This window comes from Juglans microcarpa x Juglans regia, chromosome 2S (genome assembly GCF_004785595.1).
Source record: "Juglans microcarpa x Juglans regia isolate MS1-56 chromosome 2S, Jm3101_v1.0, whole genome shotgun sequence".
NCBI classification, from domain to species: Eukaryota; Viridiplantae; Streptophyta; class Magnoliopsida; order Fagales; family Juglandaceae; genus Juglans; species Juglans microcarpa x Juglans regia.
In genome coordinates, this window is record NC_054597.1 from 15,601,266 (window position 1) to 15,615,349 (window position 14,084).

At 37.3% G+C, this 14,084-nt stretch overlaps 1 long non-coding RNA gene and 1 other non-coding gene across 2 annotated transcripts in view; one reads left to right on the forward strand and one right to left on the reverse strand.

Moving 5' to 3' along the window:
• LOC121251783 overlaps window positions 1-14,084 on the reverse strand; it is a 26,322-nt gene continuing 12,238 nt past the window's right edge. The window contains exon 3 of the long non-coding RNA XR_005938109.1: window positions 1-11. This is a non-coding gene — a long non-coding RNA (uncharacterized LOC121251783). The remainder of the gene's footprint in view (window positions 12-14,084) is intronic.
• On the forward strand, window positions 4,580-4,686 carry LOC121253758. Its single transcript, XR_005938477.1, has one exon. It is a non-coding gene; the product is annotated as a small nucleolar RNA R71 (small nucleolar RNA).

Genomic DNA, 14,084 nt, shown 5'->3' on the forward strand with positions numbered 1-14,084 from the left:
TACTCACCAAACTAAACCCGATCCTCAGTTGGACTATCCACATCATCTGAAAATATTATGAAGATAGGGGGTTGAGTTATCAACAACTCAGTAAACAAGAGTCATATGCTAGCATGCAAACATGAGCATTTACCAAGTGTAATATGCAGAACAAAATATTTTACAGCGTTATCTTGCAGAACAAAAACATATTTTCCAAATGTAACAGAGCGATGGTTTTAAGACAAGTAAAACCCGTAATATTTTGGCATAACATAAACTGAGTATTATCTTCACATCAAAACAGAGCATCACACAGAGCAAAGACTATGTTTCACCCCCGTGGTAGGGTTGTGCTAACCCCGGTGGCCAAACCAGGCAGAGACAGAGGTGAATCTTTCCTTTATTCTTCTCGGAGTCCCGAGTGTGCACACAGGAAAGACCACAATAAAACCACTTTGTTTCTAAAGTGGGTGCACTCAGAGACAGAGAAGTTGGTACCAACCCAAATAGAGCAGAGCATAACAGAGCAGAGCAGAGCAAAGCAGAGACAGAGTCAGATACAAAAACCAGTACACCATGCCAAAGATTTTCAGATGTTATATCAAAATAATACAGAGTACCAAAACAGAATCTGACAGTTTACACACACTGAAAACAAATGCCAGAACATCTTTATAAGTAAATGCATAATTTTTCAGATTCTCAATATCGCTCCTTTTTCAGATTTCAGAAACCACATGACAGAATTTAGCTCATGTCTACACAATGCATGTTAGAACATATTTTTCATTTTTCACACAGATTTCATGAATAATGCAAATAAGCAACCGAGATTGACCTTTGTTTTCCCAAGTTCCCATTACATCACAAAATATGCAAGTTTACATTAAGTCAAACCTCAGTTTTATTAACTTGTATAAAACCTAGCATAGGAACCCCGCTTACCTGACTCATGTAGCGTCTTATCTATGTCTTGAACTCGACCTCTAAGAATCTCGTCACCTATTGATAGAAAAATATATATACACTGAGTATCAAACAACAATTGACATAACGTCCATCTAATAATTAAAACTCATAATATATTCCAAAAACAACTCACTGATACGGCCAAATAGTAATCTGGACAGCCAGCATTTCAACCCAACGTACCATATACTAATCTTAATATTGTCCAATACAACCATAAAAACCAATGTCAACTCAACTCATCAATAAATCACACTTAATTCAGTAGCTCATAACCCCAAGTAATCGCCAACAATTTAACCAAAACGACACTACACATCGCACGTTTCTCTCCGTTCACAAGTCCACAACAGAAAAATCCCATCATTTCTAGATGTTAATTGGCACCCAACAAATTCCCGTCTAATTATTTCTATGCCAAACCAACAAACCAAAATTTATAAAATACTCAACGAAGTGAAAAACTTACGGTGAAGACTCAATGTTTATGTGAAACCGAGTAGAACTTCAAACTCACTGCACTACGGCAACCACAAGGCGCACCGAATGAAAAACCACCAAAATCACGGACCACTGAAGAAGCTCTCGGCAACCCGTCAAAAATTTGTTTTCCACCCAACAACGTAGCACTTCGCTCAACAAGGCTCGGCGTCACTCACTAAGATTATCCACTGCAACTCCAAACAAAATGCAGAAAAAAAAACAGAGTAAGAGATAGAGAGCGTCGGATTTGAGAGAAAAAATGAATGTGAGGGAAAAGAAAAAGGGGGAAAAACTAGGGCATGACTTCGGACTCACTAACAAACCCCACGAAGCGAAGAGAGGGACACAAGAAGGGGGAGTGGGTTACGGGGAAAAGAAGGATACGGGGGAAAACAGAAGAAACCGAAAATGAAAGAGGGGGAGAGGGAATCGGGGGAGCTGAGGGTGAAGGAAATTGCTTACCCAAAACGGTGTCGTTCTGAAAACTTCTAAGAAAAAGGCTGGGCCTTTTTGCGCACTGGTCCAGGCCTCACAACGCTTGGGCCTTACACATAGGGCATTGGCATAATCTTTAAGCATCGTCCGCTCGCTTTTGTTTTCATCGTACTAAACTCACAAATTTAGGTAAGTTAATCTATAGCAATAGTATCGTTTTTTTATATACTTGATATTATGATTTGTATTTTCAATTTTTATTTGAAAACTTTTATATTTTAGTTGTATAGTGAGTGTGGTATAATTGGAATTATTTGGTTGGATTGAAATGTGGATAATGTGTAGTTGATGTTGTGGCTGTGTGGGATTTATAATTGCATGGTTGGTTGGGAATGGTAGTGACCAAGGGTGGAGCGGTGTATTGGTGTTGGTTGTCTTTTATTAAATGCATGTTGGTAAGAGGTAAGTTGTATGGGTTGTGTTTGGTTGTTGGGTGGAGATTTTAGTGGCTGTATTGGGGTTTAAATGCTAATGGTTTGTGGAGGGTACTGTTTGAGTTTAATTTTATGATAGGTATTGAGTTAAAAAGAGGCTGGTTTGGGTTGTTATTCGATAAATAGTAGCTTGCAGGGTTGGTTTATTAAATGTTTGGTATATGTTTTAACTAGGTGGTGATACTGTTAAAGTTCAGACCCAAGGCGTAGATAATACATCGAAGTCTGGTAAGAGAGGTTCCTATGCTAGATTTGCATAAAAAGAAATGAACTGAGGTCAGTTTGTAAAAATGTGCATATTGTTTTTAAAAGAAAAGGTGAAAACAACCTTAGTATATGTTTTGCAGTCACTCATGATATATGTATAAAAGAGAAAAGAAATGCTTTTGACATGTATAGTGTAGACTTGAGCAATATGTTTATGAAATGTGCAAAAGTACGGATTTGATATTTGTGAATTTTTGTACATATGATATGAAAATGATTTGGATCTATATTTTATCAAATGAAAATGATATGAATATGTTCAGCACGTAGTTTGATATGATATGGATATGAAAACATTTGGTATACTTATCTATTTTGATTATAATTCTGAGTATGGTACTAATATGATGGTACTGGTTCATGTGATATGGTTGGTATCAACATGATATGATATGATATGAGTGCATCCACTTTGGAAACAAAGTGGGCTTTTATGTGTTCTTTCCTGTGTGCATACTCGGGGCTCCGAGATTAAAAAACAGGAAGTTTCACAAAATGATATTGTCTAGTTTGGCCATCGGGGATAGCACAACCCTACTACAGGAGTACATGGTATATGATATGATATGATACGATATGATATAATAAGATGAAGATATTTAGTTATGTTATGTCAAAGCATTTTTGAATACGAAAAGGGTCTTTGAATACAAAAATGATCTTTGAATTTGAACAATCGTTTTTTTGTTTTTGAGTATGAAATTGGTTTTTGAATATGAAAAGATTAAATCGTCGCTCTGACTTTTTGATAACACGTTTTGAGATGTGCATATGAAAATGAAATGTTTCATTCATGCATACCGAACTTTCTAAAAATGCTCATGTTTACATACTAGTATATGCTCTCTACTTACTGAGTTGTTGATATGTAATGCCCCGTCCCCGAGGGATCTGGAGAGTTAACTCATGTCACCTAAAAATCATTTTCCAACCACAAAGTATATACTTTAATTTTCTCTATCACGCAAAATACTCATTAATTCACATCAATTGTAACACCCAGACCCAATCAAGCTCAATTTTTTTTTATTTACTTATTTTATTTTATTTTTCACACGTTAATTTCCTTGCATGTTTTATTTTTCCGTCTATTTTTCACCCCTAAGTTTTCCTCTCGTCCATGGCATGCATGGTCTTGCAAATCTCTAGTGTATTTTTTTTCCACTCCATACACACGCAGGACTCTTTTTTTTTTTATCCGCACGCATGTCTCCCTCATATCTCTAGGGTTTTCACTTCACATTATATAGACACACATATATTATCCCTTGCTTATAGAAACTACCCAAGCACTTGCTGCTGCACCACCTTTGGGTATTCTTTGCCCAGCCACGATTTCCCTCTGTTGCAAAATCGCAGCCTCCATCCCCTGGGTTTCTTGCACCCCATACCGAGAGTCACCCCACGAAAGCCCAGCCCTCCGTTGTCCGTACTACCACTACACCAGTGCACCCGCTTGTAAGCATCTGATCGATCAACCCACAACTTAGTACGCCGCCACCCCCATCTTGGAAACTCAACACCTTATACCCCTGTTTTTGCTTTTCAAAACAGAGCACTGCATTTTGCTGCACCGTGAGATAGGTTTTTATTACCAAGCCGCTACCACCCCTCCTTTCGAGTTTCCAGCATGTTTGCACCGCTGTCCTCCGTGAATCAACCACTGGCCAGCATCCCTTCTCACTCTCTCTACGTCAAAGGGTTCACCCCGAAGACTTCGCACGACACGTCTCCTCCATGCGCAACCACCAACAACGACCCTAGTCGCCTTATTTGGCACTGCTCTCTTTGCGGCCCACTGATAGTTGATAGACGCCAACTCTTCCAGAAGTTCATATGCGGCTTAAGGTGTCTTACTCATTAACGCTCCTCCTGCAGCTGCATCCACCATAGATCGATTTGTGGATCCCAATCCATTGCAAAATGTTTGTACTTAAAGCCAGGTTGGGAGGTCATAATGTGGACACTTGCACAATACATCATTGTATCTCTCCCATACCTCATATAATGATTCACCCTCAAATTGGGTGAAGGTAGTGATATCATTCCTTAACTTCACTGTCTTGTCCGGAGGGAAATATTTCTCTTAAAAATTTTGTACCAACTGTTCCTAGGAGGTGATGATGCCAGGTGGCAAGGATTCAACAAAGCTTTTGCTTTTTCCCTAAGTGAAAAAGGAAAAAGTCTCAATCGTATTGCATCACCTGTCACTCTGTTGTGTTTAAAAGTATCAAAAATTTCTAGGAAATTTACAATACGGACGTTAAGATCCTCTTTTGACAGCCCCAAAATTGGACGGTTTGTTGAATCATTTGAATGATGGTCGGCTTGATCTCAAAGTTATTGGCTTGTATAGCTGGCCGCCTTATACTAGACATTCTCCATTGACCGAGGGCATCGCATAGTCTCTTAACGCCTTGTGCTCCTGGTTGACCATATTAACTTTGGAGGCAGTGGCCTCTTTCTTTTTCTCTTTATTGATCCAATGTAAGGTTCTTTCAATCTCGGGATCGAAAAGTGTGTGCTCTAATGATTTAGATTGGTGCATGCACTACTAATTCTTGGAAAGGAAAAAAACAAACTAAGATCAAATAATTTTTTTAAAATAATAAAATAAAATCCAAAGTAGTAACAATCTAGCCGGTATCAATATCAATAACAAATAACTATTTCCTAGCAACGGCATCAAAATCTTCTTCGCATAAAAATATATTTGCAAGTACACTGAGTCCTCACAAGTAGTAAAATGTTTTAAAGAAAAAGGTTATCAAACCCACAGGGAATAATTATGCTATTGAGTATTGAAATTGACTAAATTAAATACTCTTTGGAAAACCAAAATTTGAAGAATGGTTTATCTAAATTAAATTGAAGAAAAGAACATTAAAATTCAGATTTTAAAAATAATAAGAGTAGATTGAGAGAAATTGACTTCATCTAACAAATCTCACACAACTTATTCTTCCTTGTTATAGAATCCCAATTATCCCAAGTTGATGATAAAATCTCTTAACTATTCAATATTTTCCCTTGAACAATACCAAAAGTATCTCCAACTAATAACTCCATATCTCTATGTGAATTTAACTATTTGGAGAGTCATTAAGTTCTTTGGAGTTTTCTTGAAAATCACACTAGTCCTGGTAAAGCATCTCTGCTTTCGCTCAACTAATGGTGTTTAATCCTAGAGCTTTAATTACAAATCACCTCTCGGTCTCATTGCGATCCAAAAGATCGAACAATAATTAGCTAGAAAATTATAAGCATTAAGAATAAATAATAAACACTCAATCATGGAAATATTGAAAATAAAATAACTTGGAATATAAACTGGGTGTTCAGTGCTAGGCTACATCAAAACTCTAGAAAATAAAATTAGTTCAAAATGAAAATAAAAAGAAAAAGAATAAAACTGGTGTTCTTCAATGGATTTAGTTTATGAAGCATGCGACTCTCGTTTCTGCTCCCCCAAATCTGCCTCATTGAAAGAAACTCAAATAATAAACTCTGAACTATTGAAACCTAAACTTAGACTCTCTAAAACTCAAAACTAAAAACTCAAAAACCAAAAGACTACCTATTCATCCCATAAGACAAAATAAATGCGACTACGATCTAGCCTAAAAATATGGAAAATAGTTTCTAAATATAGATGTTAACATAAAAGGAAATTATCTCAAGAATATCAGAACTATCTAAAATAGAAGATTTAGTGATATGCAGCTTGAATTGTGGAGTTCGGGAGGATTCGGTCACCAATATATTGATTGTGGAACTCGAAAGGGTCCCACCGGGTAGATGTCGTGTGCACTCAATATAATTGGCAGGCATGAAGGTCAGAAATGAACGAGCGTGGAGGTCACAAAGGAATGGGCCTCTCCTCGCCTACCGAGTGGAAAGGCACTCGACTAGGATGAAAGGCTCTTCTCACCTTTTCCAGTTGTTGCCCACGATGTCGTTTAGATTGGTCTTTTAAGTTGGTTGTTTAGACTAGTCACCCAATCTAACCACCTAGAGTCTTGTCGCCAAGTCTTTGCACCTTTTGGTCGCGAGTTTCCTCGCCTTCCGAGAGGTAAGTCTTCTCGCCTTGCTAGTCGGTCACCTCTCGATCTGGATTTGTAGTCTCTTCTTTGCACCAAAATGCTCTTATTTTGCACTAAATCTTCACATTCTTTCAAATCTAAGATAATAAATAAAAAATATGTATAAATAAAAAATATGTATAAATAAAATAAAATCAATAGTTTTGAAGAGAAAATGATATTTTTTATAAATAAAAGAGTGATAAAAATCACATAAAAAAATACTTGTCACCCTCAACTATTGAGTCTAATTCAGTATGCACATGGATGAAAATGATAAGATTTAGTTCCTATTCTTTTTCAATTGGAACAATGTATCTAATCTGATGAATCCTTTAGGGTACTTCCAATAAAACCTAAACTTGATGATTTAAAGAATGTCCTTAAAACAATTTTTAATGTTTAAGAAAGCTTTTGTCAAACACCAAGGATGCGAGTTCCCTCTCACGGATTGGTTTCACAAGAAGGGTTAGGACTTCTCGATTTCCTTCAAATACTATTTCAGTCAAGAACAAAGTGTCTGGATAATGTATATGATTCATGCATGCACAATTTAATTTCTGAAATAACCTCCATCGAATTAATACCAACTGATGTTAAGTGTGCTAACAAGAACCAGGATCTTACACAACCCAAGAATGCATCAAGCCCTTCAGTCGATGATGAACCAAGGATTGGTAAGCAGACCCTGAAAACAACATCATATAACAGATGGTAGAAAACCCTCTGGATTCCACTTGCTAATAACGATGGAAATCACAAACCCTAGGAAACACAACCCGTTCAAAGGATTCCCAAGCCTAGGTTTAGGAAATTACTCACACATAGTATATTTGAAAGCGATGAAAACAAAACCAAAGAAACATAATGAACGTATGTTGAGAAAATGCAAATAAATAGAAATAGAAATCTCTCCAATCTGCTCTGCTCCAAAAGCTTTTTTTTTCTTTTGTTTTTTTGCTTTCCGAATCCTCCCTTTCTCTTATCCCTGCCGTCGTGCCTCTCCTCCATTTCATCTCTCGAATATTCCATTAGTGGTTGGTTATGCCCTCCTATTTTGTGTGGTTCATCACTGGAGGCTAGGGCTGTGTGGCAAGAAAAAATAGAAAAGGGAGAGGAAGAGAGAGTGATATTAGTCGAAACACTTAGAATAATTCTTTTGAGATGTGCTGTCGTGTCCTTAAGTGGGAATTTTGAACAAAAGAACACTTTTCCTTTTAGTCATGCATTAACCATCCTTGTTTTTATTTTAATGTATTAAACAAGCATATAACATGCTTTTAATCTAAAATTTTCTCAGCTTTATGCTTATTTAATACATTGTTATAACTCCATCACAAGTGAAATGAACACAAATTTGACAAACAAAGCAAATAAAAATTCGTTTGATTCATGATTAGATAAATACAATTTACTGTTAGACGAGGCAAATCATGGAAGCAGAGTGGTATGGTTCTCCTTCTAAGCCATGAATAAAGACCATGGCATGGGTCTCCTTCCAAGGAATGTCATGGGTTAGCTTCGAAGGAGACTACTCTGAAGGAGATCCATGGTCGAGGGTCTCCTTCCACTACTTTGATTCCTAAGCCTTTTGTGGTAATGAGGGGGTGATCTTCATATGCCAAGACTTTGTGCCTTGACAATAAAATGGCTTAAAAGGCACTTCATTTGTGCATTATGGCTCTACATTTAAGTGCAATCAAGAGTTACAAATTAAAGGGGCTATAAATAGCCCCTTGCCTCTTAGTGTGACATTTGGATTTTGTGAAAAGAAATGTCTCTATAAAATTTATGGAACAACCTATCCGATTCGTGACTTAGTTTAGGTCAGTTGTTCTTGACTTAGTTTAGGTTGTAATTTTTTTTTACATGCTTTGTATATGTTGTAAAGTTTTTTTTCTCAATGTTTCATCTTCCCGAATCGACAGGGCTTGAGATCACCAGTAGGAGGTAAGGGAACCAAAACCATTAGTGGTTACAAAATGCTTTGTTGTGGGGTACAAGTGTTGCACCATATTGCTTCGGAAGCTGGAGTGTTGCCTTAAAGGCAAGGCCACCTGAGAAACGAGGGCAACCACATTCTACCATGGCATTGTAAGTACCATTGGGGCAGCATTGCCTTGGTACTGTATGGCTGCTCAGCCCGGTGCAGGTCGATGTTACAAACTAGAACCTCCATAACGCACGTGTGCGTTGCGCCTGAGGCACAACTACCCCCTTAATGCGTCAAGCACCTGAGAGTGCCCTATACGCCTAGAGAGGTAGCAAGTTCTATGTGATTGAGGCAACAAGTTCTTATCCCCACCATTGCTAGAGTGGTGGTTGATGTAGCGTTCATCTCTTGGTTGCTACTGAGCATTGTTAATGCAATCAAAGGAGCGCTGCACATGCAGTGGATGTGACCAAATGCAGAGTGGCGCGAGGGCCCGTGTACTTTGAGGTGGTACAAACTTTGGTGCGGAGAGCACCTGAGGTAGCAGTGTGCGCTTGTGGTACAACGCTAGCCTTAGGGATGCCTATTTAAGCTTTTTGGGTTGCAACATTTGGTGCTAGGCCCAAACATGGACACAAAGCATTGCTGCATGATGTAACACCCTTTCCTGTAGGTCCAAAATGTGACGTACAAGAAGGGGTGTTATAATTTGGTATCAAAGTCATCTTGAGAGATTCTGTAGACTTTTAGACGAAGGGATTCTAGAATAGGAAATACCTAGGATGATTCCTAGCCAACTCGAGAGTTCCATAGAAATTATTTATTACTATGTTTAATGCTTGTTTCTATATTCTTTTTTGATTGTGTGATTAAGTATCTGTGTGACTACTTTTTTTTTTTCTAAACTATGTTGTGTGATGTTAGCTTTAGAAATGGCACCAACCACACGAAAAAGCGCACCCAAGGAGTTCAAAGAATCACAACAAAGTGAGTCTGAGACTTTGGCTGCCACTGGTACACAATTTTTCCTGACTTTTACCAATGGCCAAGGTATGAGACCTAGGGTTCCCTAAGTAGGATGAGCCCTAGATCTGTTTACTCAACAACACCCTCTCACCTTTAATGGCAAGTGGGAAGCTCTAGACGTTGAAAGTTGGATCGAGAGGATGGAGAAGATCTTCAATGCACTTTTTTGTACTAATGATCAAAAGATAGAGTATGCCACTTACGTGTTGGTGGATGTAGTTGATGAATGGTGGTATCCTTCACTAGAGCTTTTGCAAAAGGAACTTTGTGAAGGAGTACCCATCACCTAGGATCACTTCAAGCATGCATTCTTAGACTGTTGCTTCTCCTAGGCACTTCAAGAGGCAAGGACTAGATAGTTTGCTGAGTTTGTTCAGGGCACAATGACTATGGAGCGCTATGCTAGAAAATCTGTGGAGCTGTCTTGTTTTGCGAGTTATCGGATTCCGGATGAAGTGAAGAAGGCAAAAAGTTTTGAGCAAGGACTACATATGAGGATACGGAGTCAGCTACTACCACTCTTGTGGAATAATAAATGAGGGCAAACATAGAGCTTTCAACTAGAAGAAATGCCAACCACCACTGCAAGTGCCTAAAATAAACAAAAAGCCTACTCCAAGAAACCTCCTGAGGCCATCTCACTGTACTCACATCCAACCCAGCTTGCAAGACTTGTGGAAAGATGTATCCGGGAAACTGTATACAGGGTAAGAATGCTTGCTTTGAGTGTGGAGAACCAAACCAAATCGCCTGAGATTGCTCAAAATGATACACTTTAGGAAGTAGCCAGAGGACTACTGCACTGACTAATGTTTTCCGCTCTTACTCCTTGTGATGCTACGAAATCCAATGATGTGGTTATAGGTACTCTTCTATTATTTTCTCCTTTTGCTAGAGTATTGTTTGATTTGGGTGCCACCCACTCTTTTATTAGTGTTCTTATGCTTGTTTGGATGTGAGAACACCAAAAAATCTTGATTGTACACTATTTGTTGCTACACCCACTAGTGAACAAATAGTTTGCAGTTTTATACTTAGAAATTTCCCCGTAGAAATCTAAAGGAGGCATCTCTCAACGGATTTGGTGATATTTGACATGATGGGATTCGATGTAATCTTCAGGATGACTGGTTGTCTCAAAACCATGCATGTGTACAATGCTTTAAGAAGAAAGTGGTTTTCAAGCCCCTGGGTGAAGAGGAATTCAGTTTTTGTGTAGAACGAGGGAACCCCTCACTTCAGTTGATCTCGGCTTTAAAGGCGAGACTACTAAGGTAGGGATGTTCAGGGCTTTTGACGAGTTTAGTAGTCCACCTGTGGAGAGATTTAAGATTGAAGATGTTCCCATTGTCAAAGAGTTTTAGGATGTTTTTCTAGAGGATCTTCTAGCGTTGCATCCAAATAGAGAGATAGACTTCTAGATTGACCTTCCTCTAGGGATTGCACCTATATCCAAGGCACAGTATCGTATGGCCCCAATATTGCTAAAAGTGCTCAAGGAGCAATTACAAGATCTTCAAGACACGGGATTTATTCACCCTAATGTGTCACCATGGGGTGCACTAGTCCTTTTTGTGAAAAAGATGGATGGGACTCTCTGCATTGATTATCGGGAGCTGAACTGGGTACCAGTTGAGAACAAGTACCTGCTACCGCAAATTGACAATCTATCTTGTGATGCTCCCAAACTCTGCTTGGGATTTTCCAGAGCTTGATGGGTTGGGACATACGATTACATACCCAGTTCATGACAGTTAAGAATGCAATGCACCTAACATGCTTGTAACAATATGTAGTAAACACAACTGATATTGTTTTTCTTAAACAATACACATTTTACCAATACACTAGTCCCAAAACATAAATACTTTCCATTCATATTCACATAAACAAAAGTCACATCATTTTTCCTACTAGTCTATAAACAAAATAACATTAACATAGTACTGGAGATAGAGCTCCACAGTTGTAGACAATAAAATCTAATCTAAATGCCAAGCCACTTATGCATCTCAACTTTCTGCTCCAAAATAAAGTCCAAAAATTGGAGGATTGACTCCATATTCAACATCGTCTAGTCGGGGGTGCACTGGTTCTCCATTCCCTTACACAATGTCTAAAATTTTGGGAGAATGATGGTCGAGACTACCATAGTGAGATTTATAAAATGTCAACAAGTAAAGCTCTTAAGCTACCGACAATATGAATAGGCATGCATGATATTAACATGGCATGCATTGTGATGCCTCAACTTCCACTTGGGATTTTATGAAGCTTAAAGTTTCAGAACATACAGAACAAGGTTACATACTCTCGTTCATGATAGTTAAAGATGTAGTGCACTTAGCATGTATCTAATAGTATGCTATATTCGAAGCAAATATGTTTTTTTCTTTGAGCAATAATATGTCCCAAATATAATACATCACAAAAATATGAACATACTTCATAACTTCACATAATAATAGATATACAAAAGTTACAACACTTGTCCAAAAGGTCTGTAACAATTTAAGTACTGGACAAAATGCTCCATAAATACAGTCTGGAAATAGAATCTATTCTACAAAATTGTCGAGCTGCTCAATTATTATCTCCAAAATCGCATCCAGAATATGGATAACCATAGTTATCAGTTCTTCATCGTCTCTTTGGGGACTAGTCAACCTCGTCCAGTCTTCCTAGTGCTAGTTCTTGATATTCAAACACATTGTCTACCATTGCGGGGGGAATGGTAGTTGAGACTACCAAGTGAGATTTGTTTACAAATCTCAACAAGTGAACTACCATGCTACTAACAGTATATGTATGCATGCAAGACAAAAAAATGGCATGAATGCATCTTGACATGATTATGCGTGACATGACTTGGCAAATAGCATGACATATGCTGAATTGGAAAAATAACGTGACTTGACTTGACATGAATTGAAACTGACATAAGCTAAACTTAATATGAACTGAACTTGATGTGAACGTGTCTGTCTTACCTGATGGGGTTACCACGATGTCCTTATCTTATGGATTTGCCACAATTGCTTTTCTCATGGGGTTTCTACAATATTCTTGTCTCATGGAGTTACCATGATAGTGTAATCTTGTCTCATGGGATTACCATGATTTATTAAAAATGACTTGAAAAATATTTTTCGTTACATACTATGTATCTGACATGGCATGACATGTAACAATTGATCGTGTGACATATGTACACTAGGAGTAAGTTAGAGACTAACTTACAGTGATTGCACGTGATGTAAAAAGTAGCATGAAATATCGTGAACTAAAAAGAGATATTTCTAAGGGTTAAAATATCCCACTAAAAACTTGGAAAAATAAAAATTTTTGACTTAAGGAAAAAATTCCAAATTTACCCCTCTAGTAGGGAAAATTACAATTTTGTCCATAAATTAAGGATTTTGCATACCAACTCCAAACCTTACCAAAATTTACAATACTCATATAAATTTTTCCTTAAATATAAATATATAATTAGAGAAATTTAAACCAAAACATAACTATATGAAATATGCTTAGGCCAATTCATATATATAGGCCAAAACTTGGTTTTTGTTGCAATTCTTCCAAACTTAAAACTTTTATGCTTAAAATGATTTTTTCAAGACTTAGAAAATCATATCCTATGTTCTAACATCATACTAAGACATCAAAATATACATTTCACAAAAATCACAAACTCACTTCATCAATAAAAATGCCAAAACACCAAGTTTAGGTTAAATAGGACCAACTCTTGATGTTCTTGGTCTAATGCTTTCCAAATCAACTCCACGGACTTCTAAAGTAGATGAGCTCGCTCCTAACATGTTCATAAATCATACCTAAGTGAAATCATCCTTGATGAAATAACAAAATGACAAAAAATGCAAACTACAAAGTCGGTTTACACTTAAACATAAAAACCGAGTGCACCATGCTTTTGGTCTTAGATCAAAATCACTAGATTACAAATTCTCATGAAACATAACTTCAAGAAATAAAACCTCATATTTTCTGAGTTGATCTAACCATTAAATCTAGAATCACATGGTAAGATTTTCATTAAAACCTGACTCAATTGTGAGAGCCTCTAGGCTAAGTCCTAAGCAAACCTTTGTATGAATAAAATCATTCCATCAAAGATAAAAACTAATATTCTCCATAAATAAACTTCTAACACATAGATAAAAGCTGTAAGAACATCATATGGGAAAATCAAGACAATTAGGTCAAGTTTCCCAAACAAAAGATTACAACTTCACCAAAATAGAAATTGTTTTGATCCATACTTCTGTTTTGATCCTTCCAGTTTCTAAGTTTTGAAAATCAAGTAAAACTCTTTATAAAAATATTAACATGAAATACATCCAAACCTATCTTGCATATTAACATGTTAGCACTTCACCAAATCAG